Source organism: Asparagus officinalis, chromosome 3, assembly GCF_001876935.1.
Source record: "Asparagus officinalis chromosome 3, Aspof.V1, whole genome shotgun sequence".
Taxonomy (NCBI): Eukaryota; Viridiplantae; Streptophyta; class Magnoliopsida; order Asparagales; family Asparagaceae; genus Asparagus; species Asparagus officinalis.
The window spans coordinates 5,445,796-5,467,555 of NC_033796.1; the positions used below are offsets into that span (position 1 = coordinate 5,445,796).

The following is a 21,760-nucleotide window of genomic DNA, read 5'->3' on the forward strand; positions in this document are numbered from 1 at the left end:
GATTGGGACCGTTGAAAAGTCCCCAAACAACAGTCAAGACTGGGGGTCGTACTAACAAAAGGAAAGCCCCTATTACCGACCACATTGGATTGCGAGTCGAAGTTCAAGAGCCCGTTGGACTTTCACGCTCTCAAAGGCGTAAAAGTGAACGAGTGACTCTTGGAGACGCAAATAAAGCGTCGCATCCCCAGAGGGAAACATATTTGTCTGATGACGATGTTACACCTGGGAAGGCGTGCCAACATTTTATGGGTTGCTCCAGTTATCAAACTGATGAGCTGTACTATAGGGCTGGGGGTGCGAATAAATCCCGGAAAAGAAATGTTCGAGACACGGAGCCTCATTGTCCGTGTGCCAACATAATCAAAGCAGTATTATCGGAATGCTGCTGTTCTAAAACCCCAAAAAGAGTCTCGGTGTTTGAGAGAATCTCTACCAGGGCGTCCGAGGTCCTAGATTTTTGGGGACGCCCCAGGGGTGTCCTAGATTTTTGGGGACGCCCCAGGGGTGTCCTAGATTGTTGGGGACGTCCCAGAGGTGTCCTAGATTTTTGGGGACGCCCCAGGGGTGTCCTAGATTTTTGGGGACACCCCAGGGGTGTCGCCTATAAATAGAAGCCTTAGGCCTCACTTTTGGGGATCTGGATTTTTGGAGAATTGGCGAAGCCCTGCTGGAGTGAAGAGTGATCGAGCACTTCAACACAAGAGAGTTCTTCATCAGATCTACCTCACCCGCATCCGTTCCTTAGCATTACCCCTCGTCGGTAATCCTAAGAAGAGCAAATATCTCGCTTTATCCGAGATAGGCGCTTCAAGTTTCTAGATCTCCTCGCGGATCGACGAAGCTCTGCCCGATTTTTCTGGATCAGATCTGATTGCCAGGTAGTCCACGGATATCGACGTCCCCGTCACAGGCTAAAGACTCACGCAAGCAAGAGACGATAAACGGATCTTGTGTTTATTTTCAAGAAAGTTGTAATTTTTATTTTCGTTATTTGAATTCATTTGTAACGTTTGAAGTTTTAATGAAATCAATGATGAAGGCAACTTTTGACGAAAACACCCCATAGTGAAGAGTGACGACAAAGGTCCACTCCTATGTCTTCAGGGAGTATACATTGAAATCACACCTAGATAGTATCTGTAATTACTTCATTCTGACACACGCACGCACGCACGCACGCACAGACTCACTCACGCATGTGCGTACGCACGCGCACACACGCAAGCACGCACACACGCGCACCCCCCCAGCACACACCCAATATATACTATATAATTTTAATAGGACAACTTGCCCTATTCTTACCTCAAAAAAACTCTCACATAAGCTGTCTTCTGTCAGGGTAGGTAAACAAGTAAATAGAGGTAGTTGAGAATTTTTTTACTCCTGTAAGTGGTTGTTTGGTACGCTACAATTGTAAATGCAACAAATATTGCATGTAGGAAATGTATTTTCAACCTCAAATTTGTCGTTTGAATGTCTAGAATATTATTGTAGGAAATGTATTTTCAAATTCAAATATATGGTTTAGTTAGCTAAAAAGGTTGTAAGATCTGCATATTTTGTTGCACCCAATGAATTTTTATCGTGATTTAAGTGTTTCTTTTGCTGCAATTGCTAAATGATCTACATTTTTTTGGTTGAAATCAACTAATTTGATGACATGAAGGTTATTTTAGTTAATGCAAGGACTTGCAACATTTGTTGCCATCAAATTAAATTTGCTACTTCGATCTACAAAATGTCATTATATTTAAATTTCTCAATTAACCTGTTGCTTACCAATTTAACACAATGAAAATATAACTCTTGCTGCATTGTTTGTTTAGAAGGTTTAGTGTAATTGATATTTGGATAGAGAAGTTTTCTTTTTCTAATTTCATGCACTCCATGTGCCAGTTGAAGAAAGCCTCCCTTATTATTGCTCCAACACGCCATTACAGTTCAACATGCACTTTTAATAAAAAGATCACAAGCCACGTCACATCTCTTTGATCAAACCATAATTCTCAGAGCCTCCCATCATAGTACTGGCAGTAAAATTGAAGTTACCGCATGTTGTCTGATGAAAGAGCAGAGAAGAGCTGAACCCCAACCTGCCGTTTGAGAGATCGAACTGAAGCAGGTTGTCCTCAATCTGATGCCCTCCGACGACAATCGAAGTCCTCGGATTCACTCCTCCGTCCACAAACCCGAGGCACAAGACCCCGGGCTCGGCCTCCACCATCGAATTCCCTCCGAATATCCTCCAATAAACACTCTCACTCTGCAGCACTAGATCGATCGCGGGCACCGCGTGCTGCCGATGGCACTGGCATCGTAACACAGCTTAAAAGGAGCAACCGGCGCGACCTTCTTGCTCTCGCTCACAACGGCATCAAACGCATCGGTCACTGCTTTGTAAATAGACGTCTCCAGCACCGTAAAGGGAGCGACAGTACTAATCTTGGTCCCCCCAACGCCGTTCTTGTCGATAGCCAGCAGCGACGTGTTCAGCTTCACGACCTCTTCGTTGACCTTGATGGCCTTCAGTCCGATGAAGTGCTCCACCGATCTCTCCCCTCCAACGTACGTTCCTGCGGTGCTCACGTTGTTGACAATCAGTGGGGTGTAGATCAGAGCCTTCGAGGCCTTCAATTAGCCAGCAGCTATAGGCCCGTCATACCAAAGAAATGACGCCGTCGAAAGCCCGTAGAGGCGAAGGCAGGCAGATCGCGAACATTCGCTGGCAGCCTGAACTCGACCGCAGCAACTGAATCGCATCGCGCGACTCTGTTGCGCGCGCCAGGCAGGCCATGCCGCTGGGCGCTGCGGGCCAGGCCTTATGAAGGAGGAAGGAGGCGCACAACGAGAAAATGAAAGTCGCTTCGTGCTGACCAACTGGAGCCGGGATTGTGGCGCGTCGTGGAATCTGAAGGACGAAGAGGTCCCGGGCCAGGCTCACGCGGGCTGCCTGACGTCGGGCTCGTCGGGCCGAGCGTCGCAGGATTGGGTTGCTGCAGCTGGACGGTAAGAGGCCGCATTGCCGAGCCGAATCGGGGTCTGACGGAGGCCGCCCATTCGGCGGGTTGTCCAGTCGTACGGGGCGGTAAGAAGGATGGACACGTTTTGGTGTCGGTCAGTCGACCCAGGCGTGATCGGCCGCCGAGGTCTAGACAGACGTGCAGGGGACGAGGGGGGTACGGGCATTTTATAGCGGGTTACGTCATTGGCGAGTATATCGGTCTTTTTTGACGGGAGGACGCAGGGTGGGGCTGGCGGCCAGGAGACCGGTGAGAAATGAGAGGGGCAAGACAAGAGAAGGAGCGAGATGGCTGATGAAGATGAAGCCATTAGATATCGATCCGCACTCGTGTTGTGTACGGTCTTTGAGCGCCTAGCAGCGACTCTTCTTATAGAACGATTGATGGCTGCAGTTTGATTATTTTAGAAGGCGTTGGCAGGTTATTCCTCATCCTTTGTTTGATTATGTGAACTAGTGGTGTAATTAGTTAAATCTCGGTACAGATCAGATGGGATCAGAATTTGGTGTAGTATATGCTTGATACAGTCTCATCAGTCAAAAGAAATGATTAAAGAGAAAAAGGCAGGTCTTCAAGGAAATTATAGAATTTATAATAACATTGCTGAGTGTTTTTAGGGGCTGTTTGGTTCGCTTTAAAACCCCGTAGAAACACTTTTCTCCTCCTGACACCCGCTCCACATCGACAAAACCCATTCTAGGGTTTTCGTTTCCCATCTTTGGTTCGCTTCTCCCCCTCGTCCCTCCAGCCGCGGAAATCCCCTCCACATCGGACTTTTTTCTTCGCCCCATTTCCTTCGAAAACGAGAGGAAATCGCCCCCGATCTGTACTATTGTCAGATCTCGGGTAAATGGGGGGAAACACGGTTGAGGGCTAGGGTCACCTCCTCTTTCCCGGGGTTATCTTCGTGGCTTGCGGGGGTTTTTTGCTGGATTTCGTGGGCTTGCGGGGGTTATCTTCGTGGCTTGCGGGGGTTTTTTGCTGGATTTCGTGGGCTTGCGGGGGTTATCTTCGTGGCTTGCGGGGGTTTTTTGCTGGATTTCGTGGCTTGCTGGATTTTATCAGCGCCTTGTGGCTTGCGGGGGTTCTAAACTGTTGATTTTGTCCGAAGCTAAGTTCTCGTGGCTTGCGGGAGCTCCTATTTGTTGGTGTTTTGCTGGATTTTGCTAAAATTTGGGGTTTTTGCTGGATTTCGTGGCTTGCTGGATTTTATCAGCACCTTTATTGGGAAAAATTGGGGTTTTTTGCCGACTTTGATCTTCCTGGAAACTGATTTCAGACCTAAGGTATGATTCTCAACTCAGAATTGATTTGTTAAAAATTTTGTATGATTTGAATTATTTAGGATGAAATTTTGTATTTTCTATAGATATCTAGAAATTAACAGAAATTTATCTGAAAATATAATTGTAATTAACTAAAAATGTTACTGTAATTAACTAAAAATTATATTAATTATTATAAATATAATTGAAAAGAGAACAGAAATGAACTGACAATTATCTTGAATGGTCGTAAAAGAAACTGAAAATATTGATGAAATATTAACTGAAAATTAACTTTAGATCTTGTTATGTGTCATTTAAGTTTTGATTATTGACATTGCATATGAATGCTTGGTAGGTATATTAATTATTTCAATTTGATTTTTGCATCGTAGATGGATGGTGATGGGGATTGTACCGATGAACAAAGTGTTGTTAATGTGGTTCAAGGTGCTGCACTATCCGTTCTTGTTATAATAATTACATTCATAAGGAGAATGCAAGCTAGACGTAAATCTATACGTCGTGGTCCAAGTGAGGAAAAAAAAAGACAAGAGAGGTCTAGAATTGAACATATAGAGCGTATTTATAATGGTTTTAGTGATAGTTGTGTGAATTATATTAGAATGCGGAGTGGTGCTTTTGTTAAGCTAGTAAGTATAATGAGGAACAATAGGCTTCTAAAAGACTCAAGGAATATATCAGTGGAAGAACAACTTATCATGACACTAAATATTTTGGGTCATAAATCTAAAAATCGCATTGTGAGATCTCATTTCATAAGATCAGGGGAGACAGTCAGTAGATATTTCAACAAGGTTTTACAAGCAATTATCTGTTTGCGTGGACGCTACATGAGACAAGCCATCAATGATACTCCCCAAGAGATCGTTAACAACCAGCTATACTATCCTTATTTCAAGGTATATCTACATTTTAACCACAGTTACATGTATAAGCAATAAAAATAAATGATAACTTAGTAATGTGATACACGTATTATAGGATTGCATTGGTATGATAGATGAGACTCATGTTGATGCAATGCTTTCGATTAATCTTGTTGCATAATTTCGAGGCCGCAAAGGTGTTACACTGAATGTGCTTGCAGCTTGCGTTGATTACATAATTTGAGTTTGTGATTTCCTTCCAGGAGGCTAAAAGATGTTTGTGATTGATTACATATTTGAGTTTGTGTTGATTACATATTTGGGTTTGTGATTTCCTTCCAGGATGCTAAAAGATGTTATGGTTTGTGGTTGCTAAAAGATGTTTTGATTTCCTTCTGTTTTTGGTTGTTGGGTTTGTGATTTCATTCCAGCTGTAACAATCTGATGCATTGGTTACATGTGCTCGGGATTGTTGGTTGGTGTTGATGGTTGGGTGGTTGGTTGGTTTGTGTTGTTGGTTGGCTAGTGAGTGTTTTCTGGTTGGTTGTTGGGTTTGTTGTTGTGTCCAGGTTTGTGACAACTTCTATTTGTTCAGGTTGGTGGGTGTTTCCTGATTACATGTTCTGTTGTTCAACTTCTCTTTGAGCTCATGTTTGTGCACACCAGTTTTGTGAGCTCTGGTTTGTGCTATGTTTTGTGCACATATGACATCTTCTCTTTTGCTCAAGTTCTATTTGAGCTCACTGTTTGTGGATGCTCTGTTGTTCAACTTCTATTTGAGCTCATGTTTTGTGGAGTTCTATGTGTGTTCAGATTTTCCGCACTGTTTGTTGATTATGATACTGTTTGTTCCAAGACTGTCATCATGGAGCCTGAATTTTTGGATAGGTGGATTGAGGTACATAAACTATTTTTACATAACCCTTGATTACTTATCTTATTTACATGTTTTCATTGAATTAATTCAATTATACTTTTCAGGACAAGAGCTTTAAGAATGCTAAACTTAGACAATATGTCAATAAACCCTTGACTCACTACGATGATCTTTCCCTTATCATCGGGGATGATCAAGCTAGAGGAGAATTTGCATGTGATGCTTGGAAAAAATTTAGTCGTAGTGAGTCCATAAATCTTGGAGATGATGGTGACTCGCCTTTACCTGCCTCACAATCCCCTCAAGTACACATTTTAGATGAAGAGGACACTCCTCCGCCTAAGGAAACACCCGCCATATCAAGTTCTAAAGCAAAGGTATGTGTTGCTAAGGGAAAGGCTCGTAGGAACAACCTAGAAGATGAGCTCATGTTAAAAATGGTGGATAAGATAGATGTATTTAGCGCAAACATGAAGTGTGTAAATATGCATTGGACCGAGAAGTTATCCACGGTCATATATGCTCATTTACAAGATTTTAGTGTTGAAAAGCTAGATACATACTACCGACACTTATATTTGAATGAGCATGAAGCAAGACTATTTATGGGCATATCATCGGTTGGTCAAAAAGAGATGATTGCTACCTTTCTCAACGAAGGGGGTTGAAGACCGATAGAAGAAGTCTCTACGTGGTATTTTGTGATTCTCATTTCTAACATACTTGTGAAATCCACTTACTTTTGGTGATAATGTTTTTATTGTGTTTGTGGAACATTATGATGATGGAACATATTGTTGTAATATGTAGTAAGTATTTATTTGCTTCCATTTTGTAATATTTATCTTCCATGATTAATATCATTTTGTGGAATACTAACTTTTGTAATTGAATTTGTGAATGCAGGATATTTCCTAAGATGCAAGCAACCTACAATGTGTACACATTGTACTGGATGGCTATTGCTCTGGGGCATTTAGGTATTTGGTTTTCGTTGGTGATTTTTTTATTTTTAGGCTATGATGATTGTCAATTTTTCTGAGATTAGCAACCTGCAATATCTATTGATATTGCATTGGATGGCTAACAATGATGATATTGACCAAGTTCTGAGCCCTAAGCTAAACACAACATGTGCTCGGGGTTGTTGGTAGTTGTTGTTGTTGGTTGTTGGTGGTGGTGGTTGTTGTTGGTGGTGGTTTTTGCTGGTTGTTCTGACCTGGTTGTTGTTGGTCTGGTCTGGTTGTTGTTGGTTGTTGCTAGTTGTGGCTAGTTTGGTTGTTGCTGGTTAGTTTGGTTGTTGCTGGTTTTTGCTGGTTGTTGCTGGTTGGTGGTTTTTTGGGTTTGTTGTTGCTGGTTGTTGGTTGATCTTGTTGTTGGGTTTGTGGTTTCTTGTTGTTGCTGGTTGTTGGTTAGTTTGGTTGTTGGGTTTGTGGTTTCTTGTTGTTGCTGGTTGTTGGTTGATCTCTACGTTGTTGGGTTTGTGGTTTCTTGTTGTTGCTGATATGGTGTTCTCTACGTTGTTCCTTCTGTTTTTGGTTGTTGGGTTGGTGATTTCATTCCAGGTTGCTAAAAGAAGTTTTTGTTTGTTGTTGGGTTTGTGATTTCCTTCCAGGTTGGTTTTTGGCTTTGTTGTTGTGTCCAGGTTTGTGACAATTTCCAGTTTTGTGCACACCAGTTTTGTGAGCTCACTGTTTGTGGATGCTCTGTTGTTCAACTTCTATTTGAGCTAATGTTTTGTGGAGTTCTATGTGTGCTCAGATTTTCTGCACTGTTTATTGATTATGATACTGTTTGTGGGTGTTCAATTTAGGCTATGATAATTGTTAATTTTTCTGAGATTAGCAACCTGCAATATCTATTGATATTGCACTGGATGGCTAACGATGATGATATTGAACAAGTTCTGAGCCCACAGTCATAATTCACATATACTGGATGGCTATTTGCTATGTTATATACTAAAATATGGCTATTCAGGCCGTTTATATGTTTTTATAGGTTTCAGAAATTTTTTGGGCTAATTCAGGTACGTATTTCATAAATTTATGAATAATCAGGTTATTACACGGCTTGTTTATTTTTTCTTGGAAAACAGGTTTCGTGTGATTATTTTCATCTCAAACAGGTATATTTCATGTCAAATCAGGTACGCAGTTCATGTTACAGTAGGTTTCAGATGATTTCAAGTTTCGTATGATTTCATTAATACAAACAGAAATTTATAATTCATTCGGGTTATTTTTATTTGTTCACGATACATTCGCACTTTTATATGATTAAGATTACATCTCATAACTAGCACAAATAATTTTTGTCTATAGTGGGGGGTAATCTTACCATGGTGACTCTAAACACTTTTCCCTACACACTTCAAAACCAACCAAACACAAGAAAAGTGGGAAATGTCAAATCAACAAAAGTTTTCCCTTTTTTTCTCATGCAAACCAAACACAAGAAAAGTAAAAACATTGGTTTCTCACCATTTTTTTGTGCGAACCAAACCAAAACAAACTATTTCTTGGAAAAGTTTGGAAAACTAAAAACATCGGTTTCTTTACATGGAATTACATTTCCCTATATCTAGGAAACGAACCAAACAGCCCCTTAGAATAAATATATACCTAGTTGCGTAAAAGAAAACAATATCCCAGGCTCCAGCTGAAAATATGCCTTTATCTTTTTTGCTATATACGTGTTGTAGCCTACAAGTACAATGGTTATATATATTTCTTTCTTTAGTTTCAGACCTTTTGAGAGGAAAAAACAGTGGCGTGGTCTTTTCCTCTTTTCTTTTTGAGAAAACGGGTGTCTTCGCAAATTATTAACTAAGAGAGTTACTTAAGAGACATGGATATAATTATTGAAAATGCATAACAAAAGTGATCTCATGTAAGAATTGAAGTTATATATTTCTTGAACTTTTAACAAGAAAAATAAATAGATGCATTTCAGGGGCTGTTTGATTTAACTCAAAAATAGCTTGAAAATTATTCCTACCAAATTGACTGTAGCATTTATTGCAAATTATTTCTACAAAATACAAGTCTATTTACCTTTTTTAATTACAAAGTAATCCAGTTGCTTTATGTACAATTGCAGATCCATTTCCATCCAACAAAAAAGTCCCTTATTGTAAAGGATAAATTGCAAATAGACCCCTGTGCTATCGCCAATTGTGAATAGCCCCATGCAACTCTATCCGGATTGGATAAAAATCAACCGCAAGGGTTGCTTTGCTGTTGAAGAATTCTTTATGGTGAAGATTCATGGAGTCTTTCCAAATTAATATTCACATACCCGCAATTGGTGCAAACCCAATAATACCTCTCCTCTGTCACCACAAATTCTTGAAAATAGAAGCAACCGACTACTGAATCACTCAGAGCATCTCCAACAGTTTCCCCAAAAATTTCTCCAAAATGGGGAAACAAAAGTCATATTCTCCAAATTATTTTTGCTCCAACTCCAACAGCTTCCCCATTTTGAAGAATCCTACATTTATTACAATAATAAAAATATTTTACATCCCTATTTTGGGATGCTCTTATGCATTGGAACTGCTCCCATGGTTTTTTTGTAATTACGGATTTTGTTTTATATTTATTTTCTCCTTCATCCCGTTTTGAAGAATGTGCTGCATTTATGACAAAGCTCTCCCTAAATATTTGAAGAATGCCCCAGATTTGGGGAAGACTCCCATTTTTTTTCTCTTTCGTCCCTATTTTAGGGAATGAAATGTGGAATCTGTTGGACAAAAAAACCTAAAATTCTCCAAAAGTGAGAATACCAATAAAATGAGGAAGCTGTTGGAGATGCTCTCACTATCCCATGACAAGGTAGACAACAAGAATGAACTACAATTTGACTAAAATAATGAGAACCAATGTGCCCTTCACTGACAAGTGACCTTCACTGAATCAAAAAAATCCTTTACAGCCGCAAGGGTGCTAGCAATAAAAATCTTGTTAGCCAACCTATTTTATCATTTATCTCTCTCATCGGACAAAATCAAAAATATTAATCCGAACGACCCCGTTGAAAAATAGAACACTAAAAATGGGTATCAAAATTGTAAACAGACCCGATAAAGTATTAAACAGATCCAAAACGCAAATGGATCTTAAAAAATAAAAAACAATTTAAAATATCAAAACCTTTGCAGAAATTGCATTTAGCCCCAAACTTTTGAAGAAATAACAAATGGCCTCCGGAAGGGGATGGAAGGCTGCATAAAGCATAAAATAATCCAAGAACTTGCAGAAATAGTAAAATAGCTCATGAACGGTGTAGAAATTGCATAATAGATTAAAAAAGTATAAATTTTTAGCCCCCAAATGAATACCAAAATTACGTACACAAGAACATAAAATACTGCAAAAATTCGTAAAATGATATACAAACAATAGATACTTCTAAAAGCCCAAATACTAATAATTTCAAGTCTTCTAATCAAAGATAGTTTTTTTTTTTACACAATTAATGCCAGCACCGGAAGTATTGCCTAGTTTCTCCGGACTAAAAGCTTAAATCTGATAGAGAGCAAACGCATTTTCCGAACATTTTTTCTGTTGAGCACAGCTCATTTAGTCGATGTAATCAGTGAAGATCATAATGGAAGTTCTTACAAAAGCCCAAATAGTAACAATGTCGGCATGTTTACCGTGTTTTGGGTTGTATGCATGGGCCTGCGTGCTTCCACTTCGGGCGCAAGTTTCTTGGACTGGTGAAAGATACCCCCTTATCTTTCTCTCCAATTTAGTATATATACATGATAATAATACTTATACTTTATTATATTTCAAAAACCCAAGTGCAGCTGACCATGTGGTAGGTTTTGACGATAGGCATGTTGTCTCTTCCTTTCTTTCTCAGAATAGTCTCTTATCTTTCATACTATATATTAAACTGTCACGTTGTAATTTGTTTATATTACTTTAGACTTGGATTACACAAATATTTAATGTTTGAAGAGAACGGAATCAGTTTGGCATGTGAAATAATATTCCTAAACATAATCTTCTGGTGTATAATCATGTCATCGCGTGGTGCTGTTATTTTGTTGATCAAATTGCATTTGTTATGTAAGGAAAAAAGCTAACCAAAAAGTGAGGTTGCATTTTTTTATGTTCTTTCCGTTCCTTATTTTAAGAACTAAAGTTGTATGTGAACGAGGCATTCATTTACGCAGACTGGAGCAGATCGTCACATTCTTTAATTTGTCAAGGGTGTAGGCATGTAGGGTAACTCATATATGTTCCTCTGTATATATACACATACAAGACGAGACGTAAATACAGTTATGAATATCTTTTAATTATTGATGTATTATGGAGAATGTGGATCGCCTGAGTGGGGTGGTTCTCAACCAATAATGGGTGGGTTGCATTGTCTGTTTTGCCCCCAAACCCAACTTTTGAAGATTAAGAACCACCCGGCATGCGAGCTTCTGAATTTGTATCTGAAATTATGAATCAATCAGATGCTTGAAATTATTTTGATCTTAAACTAATGGATGAGACACTTATTATGGTGATTCAGAATAATAGAGTATAAAAATAACCCTTCTTCCACGACACCAATTACTGGGTATGAAGGTGTGTTGAAGATTGAATATTAGAGTATAATCTAATAAACAAAGAGACCTTGACTTATCTGTTTTCCACGTTTTATCATCGATTTTTTTGTGTGCAAAATATGTAAAGTAATTATCAGCGTAGATTTTCTCAAGAGATTTATTTGTATAACTTCATGAGAACTAGATATGGCTAGAGATTTATCATGATTAGGAGTTTGAGTTTCATCATGATTAGGAGTTTGTATCCTATTCTAATTAGAAAGTTTGGCTAGGGATAGATCTTTGGTTTCCATATATATATTCTTCTATTATTGCAGGGGGGGAAAAGGAGAGGAGAGAGCCAATATTCTTATTATCTAGGGTTAGCAGAGGGCGTAACCTGATTCAAGAATATTGTGCGGCAGGAAAGGGTTTCGTAGTCTTTGTCCGTGTAAAATATTACAACATTGGGAGATGGTTCTGCAGTCCTTGTGCGTTCAACAAATTATAAGGAGTGGGTTTTAAAGAGCATACGAGAGTTGATTATGTATGTGAGGTTGAGAGGCTAAGATACGAGAGTTGAGTAGTTCCTCTTGTAGTTCTCTCTGATACATAGTGAATTTCCCGTATTGTTACACCATGAATGTAGGTCGAAGTTGCTCGACTGGAACCACGTAAATCTCGGTGTTCTTTCTTCTTGATTATGGTTATTTTCTATCTTGTTAATTGTAGGTTGGCTTCCGAGTTGCGGAGATCGTAGTACGCGGAGAGATTAAAATTTCCCAATAAAAGATATCAGAGCAATTGTGATGAATCCGAGAGTGAGTTCACAAGATAGATGTCGTGTGAATGCGAAGATCGGCGTTACAAGAATCAAGATGAAGAAGAAGAAAAAAAGGGGTCGGTGTAGGCGTCAAAAATTGCCTATAGGTCTCCGCACACGGCTCAAGACAGAGAGAAGATGATGAACATCACTATCCGAGTCACAGGAGCTCATTTGACGACGACAAACGCACGAAGTGAGTCGACGGACCATGCGAAACGACGGAACTTCAGAATGATGGAAACACGAGTTTATCGGGAACCCCACATCGCTTGCAAAAGGCGAAGTGCCTCTCGTGTCTTGTCTACTTCACATATTATTCAATCATGGGATCTTGTAGATCTTCTCAACAGCTTTCCGACACATCTTGAATCGTATGACTCCGAGTTCGGACGACGAAGATATGGCGAAAACGGACGGAACGCGCAGGACTACGTCCCAGGCCTCGGCGAGACACCCAGAGGTGTCTCGGCCAACCCGAGACACCCAAAGGTGTCTTGGCTTGGCCAAGACACTCTAAGGTGTCTCGGCCAAGCCAAGACACCCAGAGGTGTCTCGGATGGTCCGAGACACCCATTGGTGTCTCGGATTGGCCGAGACACCCATTGGTGTCTCGGCCAAGCCGAGACACCCAAAGGTATCTTGGAACTTGTAGAGCAATTTTGGTTATGATATGATTCGAATCTGAAGAAACTTAAAACATACAAATTGTAGATCTCCTTGTTATCTTTCCAATACATCTTTAATCAGGTCATTTGGAGGTCATATGAGGAAGTTATGACCAAAATACCCGAGATACTCATTGGTGTCTCGGCCATGGCCGAGATACTCATTGGTGTCTCGGCCATGGCCGAGATACTCATTGGTGTCTCGGCCATGGCCGAGATGTTTTGACCATGATTAGATTCGAATCTAAAGAAACTCAAAACATAAAAGTTGTAGATATCCTCGTTATCTTTCCAATGTATCTTGTATCAGGTCATTTGGAGGTCATATGAGGAAGTTATGACCAAAATACCCGAGACACTCATTGGTGTCTCGGCCATGGCCGAGACACTCACAAGTGTCTCGGACCTTGTGGAGCTGTTTTGACCATGATTAGATTCGAATATGAAGAATCTTAAAAGATAAAAATTGTAGATCTTTTTGTTATCTTTCCAACACAACTTGAATCACCTCATTCGGAGGTCGGATGAAAGAATTAGAGCGAAACTACTGAAGAGGGTACAAACTGTCTCGCACATGTACGAGACACCCCGAACTGTCTCGCACTCGGGACGTGTGTTTGATGGTTTTCGATCAGTTTTGACGGTTCCAGAGCCTCCCTAACTGCCTTGGGGTTATCTTTAAATGTGATAAAGTGGTTATAACCGAAGATAAGAGGGAATCAACCGTTCCTATCCAAACACAGGGCTCCTGAAGCCTATAAATACAGCCCCAGTGTCTTCATTTTTTGGGATCTGGAATTCTCGAACGTTGGCGAAGCCCTGCCGGATTGAAGATCAAAAGTGCACGAATTTCAGAGAGGAGGAGGAGTAGAGATCTGATCGAGTTCGTCGGCATAAAGAAGAGGAGCTCGTCAGATCTGCAGTTCCCCGAGTCCGTTCCTTAAGATTACCCCGTTACGATAATCTTAAGAAGAGCAATTATCTCGCCGTTGCCGAGATAAGCGCTACGGTTTCTTGATTCCTTCGCGAATCAACGAAGCTCTGCCCGATTTTTCAGCAATCATATCTGATCGACGGTGGTCCACGGATATCAACATCCCCGTCACAGGCCAAGATCCCACGCAAGCAGCGGGCGATAAACACCTGTTGCGTTTGTTTGAAGAGAGTTGTATTTGTTTTATTTTGTTTTCATTGTGTAAAAAAATCTTATAAAAAGACTAATTTTACTTTGAATCTGTAATCGATAAACGTGTAATGGATTCAGTAATGAAGAAATCAAATTTCGACGCAGATCTACGGCCACCAATTGGTTGGATGCAGAGGGTACAGTGTCCGGCGGTGATGTCTGTAGGTGACGATGCCCGATGGTCACGAAGGAGGCAGCTGAGATTGGAGTTTGTTATTTGAATTTATTTTTAAATTCATATTAACGGCTAAGAATGATTAAAGTGTAGATTAGTGAATTGAAGGTGGATTTTTTCAATGATCCAGGAGTCAATTCCTAAATTTTGGATTTCTCTGAATGCGATGGAAAGGTTTGATTTTTTGGATTATGCTCAGATTGGTCAAAAAGAGTAGAAAGGTTCTGATAGTGATGGCGGGACAAATCTAATGGCAGGTAGGGCAAACAAGAATGTGACAGATGAGACTGTTGTAGAGAATTAGATGTGATTCTAACAGTAGAGTTGTCAGCATATAATTTACTAGTGTGCGCCCCGTGCAAAGCACGGGCCCCCTTTTTTCCGCTACAATAATTCTTTTTTAAACACCACCGTATTTTTTGTAAACACTACATTAATTTTTAAATGCTACAGTGTTCTGTTTATGTTGCAGTGGTTTATTGCATCATTTACTATAGCATGAATAGTGAATCTTAAGACCCTCCTATAAGTATAGAGGAGTTGATTCGGAGTCATCACAGGAGCATGATTTGGTTGGTGCGTAGCCTCATGGATGATAGTGCCAGTTTAGATGGAGCTTGCAAGCGGGCATGACCAAGTGAGTCACATGTAGATTAACATGGTGGTATTGGACTTGTAGGGAGTTATGGGAGAATGAGTGGTCATATTCATTCTAAGCCAAGTGATGGGGGAGATAGAGGCATCTTGCATGTAGTGTAAAGTACGAGAGGTGCACAGATATAGTTTGAAACAAGCAATGCAGGTGGAGCACAAGGACAACAAGCGGAGGGAGGAGGGGACTATTGTCAGGCTCAAGTTGGGAGGACAGACATGGTTGATTTGCTTCTAATGTTAGAGGTTGCAAATATCTCTTGGTGCGCACAAGAGAGGTGGAGGGGCCACAGCGACGTAGCTGAAAGTGAGGGTCATAGGGGCATCCAGGTTGGATTCAGATTCTCTCTGCTATAAAAAAATAGTGGATGAGCCACTATATACACTACTAGAAACATGACTTTTAGCGACGGACAAATCCGTCGCTAAAAGTCGAAAATCCGTCGCTAAAACTTTTAGCGACGGAAAAAATAAAATTCCGTCGCTAAAATACCGTCCGTACATTGAGGGTAGCTAAAATTACTTTTAGCGACGGATTTTCCGTCGCTAAAAGTCAGCGACGGACAATTAGCAACGAAAAATCCGTCGTTCTTTTTTTTAAAAAGAAAAAAAAATTCCGTCGCTAAAAGTACCATTAGCGACGGATTTTTCGTCGTTCTTTTTTTTTTAAAGAAAAAAAATTCCGTCGCTAAAAGTACCATTAGCGACTGATTTTCTGTTGTTCTTTTTTTTTAAAAAGAAAAAAAATTTCCGTCGCTAAAAGTACCATTAGCGACGGATTTTCCGTGGCTAAAAGTAACATTAGCGACGGATTTTCCGTGGCTAAATATTTCTAATATTTTTTTAAAAAATTATTTTGAAAATTGAAAAAACCTGTACAATAATATAATAAATTTAAAACCATGTTCAATCAGCAGTATAATATTCATTCCCACGCATATATAACACATATATTTTAATAAAAATATCTCAAGATAATTAAAATTGTTTATACAACACACACCATGATAAATATTGTTTATACAGCACACTCATTGTTTTCAAAGGTAAAAAAAAAACAAACCAGTCCTCCTGATTATCATCATCATCCTCATCACCAGCTCCACCTTGTCTAGAAGTCCAGGCCTGTAAATATAAATCAAATGTATAACAATAAGAGAGTATCATGGCATATTCTTATGTATTATATGTTTCGAAGAGAGTATCATGGCATATTCTTAATTATGTATTATACACACGCACATATTCTTATGTAAAGATAGAAAAGCTGAACAACAAATTGCCAGACTGTGCTCTTCCTCTTACATTGATCTGGCAGAAATGTCGCAAGTACAGTTGAAAAGATGAACGCCACAGTTGATAGCTTCAGCGCTTGCCTGACAGATAAAGGAAGCCCCCTTTTAAAGCTGTAGAACAAAGGTCGCTGAGATCTGATCCTCTCGAACACCTGCCTTATTTGACGTTGATGATCGCCGAGCACCAGATCTGAAGGAGTGAGTCCCCGAAGTCCCAAAGCTTCAATCTTTTTTAAGTTCCGAGTCTCCAATCCAGCAGGGCTTCGCCTCTCTCCAAAATTTCCAACCCTTCAAAATGAACAACCCCCTCTCCTATTTATAGCCAAGCGTCACTGTGCCCGTGTGCACGTGTGGCCGACACCCTAGGTGGCCGGCCACCTGGTGGCTCGGCCACCGAGCCTCCTTGGTGGCTCGGTGAGCCGACCTCCAGGTGTTTGTCGTTTTGCCTCTTTGTGCCCGTTTTCCGGTTCTGCAGTTGATAGGTTCGGATTCGATTTGCTGATCTGATTTGGCAGTAAATCCGGATCCCGATTAGGCAGTAAATCCGCTTCTGAGTTGGAGTCCGAAACCGATCTTGATTCGATCGTCATTCGTCCGAGTATGCCTTTGGTTGGATGACTCGTTGACTCTTCGAACACTTGGCTTGATCCCGCACGTGTATGGATGCATTCCGTCGCTTGATGCGATTCGTCGATCTCGTCGCCTCGTTGGTTTGTCGGTTTGTACTGAGCTGAGCTAAGGGACCTATAAGTAATTTTATATGCCTACAACAAGTTTTTCAAAATTTATGTTATCCCAATAGGATTGAAATTTCCAATGAAGTTCGGGAGTTTGAAGAGAGTCCATATCAGTATTCGGTAAATGATCCATTTTTTCCAACCTACAACCCAGGTTGGGCAAGTTACACAAATATTGCATGGAATCAGGGAAACCACTCCGAAACTCAAAATTTCACTCCCTCTTTGACCCAACATTTTCCTAGGAAAAATACAGTTCATTTTAATTCTCATCCATAATTTCAACAACACAGTCTGTCACATCAAAATCAGTCTCCTCATCATCAAGTTGTAACTCACACTCCTCTTGATACAGATCATGATGAACGTCTCAATATTTTGAAAAAAAGTTTTGAAATCATAACTAAGGCCTCCACACTAGCCATGGATATGTTAACTCAAACATCCTACACGATGAACTCCTTTATGCAATCAACCGAACTCATACTTAACTCTAACACTCAAGCTATAGCTAGATTAGAAACCCACATTGATCAACTAGCTAGTGCCATAAGTGAAGAAGAGGAAGGAGAAATTTTGAGTCAACCCGTGGTCAATCCTGAGGACACTAAAATGAATGCACTACAGTCAGGAAAACAGGTCGATAATCAGGAAAGAACACCTTTAAGCCAAATTCTTGTCCCAATTTATTCTTCCCCTGATAATTCAATTCAGGAAAGACCAGGAGAAGAAGAAGAAGAGTCAGATCTAAGTTTTGAGGAAATTTTCGGTGAGGAGCTAAAAATATTAGGAGAAGCAGATCGGGTTTGTCAAAATAAAGAAAATGTGTTGGACAATTGCTGCTTTGAACTGAATTTTGAAAAACTCTTTCTTGATGAACTAAGATTTTTGGAAAATAAACAACAACCAAATTTTTACACATCAACCATGAATCCTGGGGTTGAGAAAATTGTTAAAGAAAATTTGGTTGTTAGAGAACACACATTCACAAATCAAGAATCTGAGTCCAATATGCATGACACCAATAACACCTACCTTCCATTGCAACAAAAATCAACGAACACCCCGGAATGCTTAGAATTTCAGCACATTGTTGATTATATCATGTTGAATTTATTTAAAATCCGTGGGAGAATTTTCAGCAATAAGGTAGGATTCAATATAGAACATGAACTCTTCATGTTGAATATTTCATTCTACATTGATTATTTTGTTTATTTCAGAATAATAAAAAAAATTATTCTTCTCTCATTTGAGAGTTTCTTGTTCAGTTGTTTAAAAAAAAGAAAAAAAAGAAAAAAAAGAGAGAGAAAAAAAAGAGAAAAAAAAAAGAATAATTTTTTTATCCTCCTCAAACCAAAGGTAATTGCAGATTTTTATCAGCCGACCAAATGTAAGTGCTTTACTTCTTATCTGCTTTACTTTATGCATCATAGAGTTTGCATTGAGGACAATGCAAAATTTAGGTGTGGGGGTGGGAATTAGTTATTTTTTCTCTTTATTTTACATTTTTAGTTACATTTTCCCCCCTTTTTCTTAAAAAAAATTATAAAAATATCTTCACTGCCAAATTGATGGAGTTATGTAATAATTGATTTAGTTGATAAATTTGAAATTTTCTAATCCATTGTTAGTTATTTACTTAAGTTCACCTTTCCTTTTATGATAACTCTAAATAAATTTCTTAAGAAATGATTTTCAAAGTAGTATACTTTACTTAAGCCTTAACTTGGACTTTTATTTAAAATAATGAAATTTTTGCATGCTTAACTTAGAGTTGAAAATAATTTTTTTCAAAGTGTCTTGATTTACATATTTTCCAAATATATATACATATACAAAAAAAAAATTGCAAAAGAAGAGTGCGAAAAATGGGCACCAAAAGAAAAGAAAAAAAAACTCTTGAATTCAAGGTGATTCTATCTTATAAAGCCTAAGCTGACCGAGTAATTAAGCCCAAGGAGTATTTCCATACTTAATGACCTAAGCCCATTTGGGTTGGGATCCATTGGCCCAAAACTCGTTAAATTGTCACTTAGAAAGCCCGTTAAAGTAGAAAAAATCACCAAGGAAGAAAGAGTTAAAAAAATTAAAAAAAAATTAATAAATATTTTATAGTTGTATATATGATCTTAGAAAATATTTTAAATCAAGCAACTTGAAAATTATTTAAAACAAAGAGTTATCATGTTCTTTTCAAAACTTTTAAATTAAATTTCTAAGTTTGGCTTGGTTTTGTATTGCTACAATGAGAAGATTTTCTTGAAAATATACCTTAGAGTTATATATAAAAATATTTTCTTGAGTGATAACTGGCTCCAATTAGATTATCTAAAAGTTATCAAGTGAATTTAGTTATTTACTGACTTCTTTAATTTGGCAAGTTGACCGAATTTTATGGGTATATTCACTGCAAACCCTCACGAGACTACAACTCGTCCACTAGGGTAACCTAGGGGTTTAAAGGCTTGTTGTATGCGCTAAATACAACCGCGATTCCTGCGAAAGTGAGTTAGGATTTTCTTTTTATTTTCTTTGCTAGAGGACTAGCAAAAGTTTAGGTGTGGGGGTATTTGATAATCACATTTTATTATAATTTTATACCCTCATTATCTATTTTATATGAATAAATACAACACTAATAATTGCTTTTATCTTTAATTGCAGGTTAATAAAGAATAAATCCCAAAAATCCCATCACTCAACAAAGACCCTTAAGTAAATGAAGAAATAAGAGAAATTCAAATAATTGAATTTTAAAAGGCCCAAAGAATTGGAATGGACTTGGATGCAAAGAGTGAAATGAATTGGGCTTTTATGCAATCATGACCGGACTTAGACTTCTGCAGTTTTGAAATATAATCACAAGAAAATCAAGTGGACCTCTCATCTTCAAGGACCGGACTTGAATTGATTTTTGAAAATCACAGCAAAGACCGGACTAATGTGGACTGCTGGAGTTGAATTGGGCCGGATTTTCAATTTCTATGTTTAAAATCATGGGAAGCATCAAATGTGGACTTGCTGCAGAAGTGGGCCGAACTTTGATATTTTATTTTTGAAAACCACCGGACCTGCTGACTTGGGCTAGACATTAGCTTTGATTGAGAGATTTACACTTTCATTTTTATCATGGGACCGGTCTTGATGTGGGCTGCAGCTTTGGATTTGTTGACCGAATTTGTTGCTGAGATGGGGATTTTGGTTTCTCAAAGACCGGACATGGACCTGCTGCATGCAAGGAGTGGGCGGAAAATCATATGAATTGGGCCAGTTGCTTATTGACTTGGCTTGGATTTTCAATTATCAAATGAATCATTATGTGCAAATCACCATGGACCGGACTTCACCTTGCTGCTAAAAATTGGATTTTTAAATTTCTTTTGAAAATCAAATAAATCAAAGGTGAAGATTGTTACTTGGGGCTCAAGACAAATCCAATGGCTCATATTCATTAAAGATTACTATAAATAGGGGTAGAGAGTGAGGGGTTAAGGGTGTGAAAATTTTTGTAACTCCTTTTGGAGAGGAGGGCTACTCTTAATTGAGAAGGCCTTCCAAAAATTGTAACTTTAGTTGCAATTAATAATAATAATTTTTTCACCACTTTAAATTTTTCTCTTCTTCTCTTTGTTGGATGATGAAGATGAAGATGAAGATGGAGAATTATTTGAAGGTTTGCATTTCTTTTCTTTTTCTCTTTTATTGCTTATTAGTGTAGATTTATTTCTATGCTTGTAGTTTAGATTTTATTTTCTTGTTAAATAGCCAAGAGGCTAGAACCCTCTTGCCTTAAATTTATTTCATGCTTATAGAATAGATTTATTTTCTTGCATTTAATTCTTGCAATTTTATTTTGTAGTTTAGATTTTACAATTTATTTTGTAGTTAGATTTTAATTTCTTATACTATTCACCTTGAGGCTAGAACCCTCTTGGGTTTAGTTTTTCTTTTTGTTTATTTTTATTTTGTTTGATTCGCCTTTAGGCTAGAACTCTCTAGGGAATCACCATTTTCTAAGAAGTGAGTTCAATTTTAGATTATCCATATCTATAATTGAATCCACCATCTGTAATTTCTTGCATTTTGTTTTATTCTAGAATTTTGTTCTTCATTCTTGATTTTTTATTTGTTTCTTGATTTTATTCATTTTTTCCTTCTCACCTTATTGATCATACTCATTTCTTTTTTAAATCCACTCTCACTTACACTTGCACCTATTCACACACCATTTTCACTCTCTCAATCTCTTTACAATCAAATTCACTTATCACTCCTACTTGTCACGCACACAACATAAGAACCGATTTTATATTTTCTCCTACAAAACACCTTCCTCGTGGGATCGATATCTTAAATACTATAACTTGACACGGTTGTGCACTTGCAACCTTTTTGGTACATGTTTATGCAGCATCATCACTTTACACTATTTTCACAACTACAAACAAACAATTGAAAGTGATGAAAGCTGACATTGGGACCCACTTTTTTACACTTTCCATCATTTTACATGGTAAAAACATACAACCAAACAGCCCCTAAGTGAATTCAAAGAATGGTGGTTTCCGAATAACAGTCATTTTCAAAAACAATAATGATTTTATCTC

General features: G+C 38.6%; 1 pseudogene; it reads right to left on the minus strand.

Moving 5' to 3' along the window:
* Positions 1,903-2,640, minus strand: LOC109834538 (annotated as a pseudogene).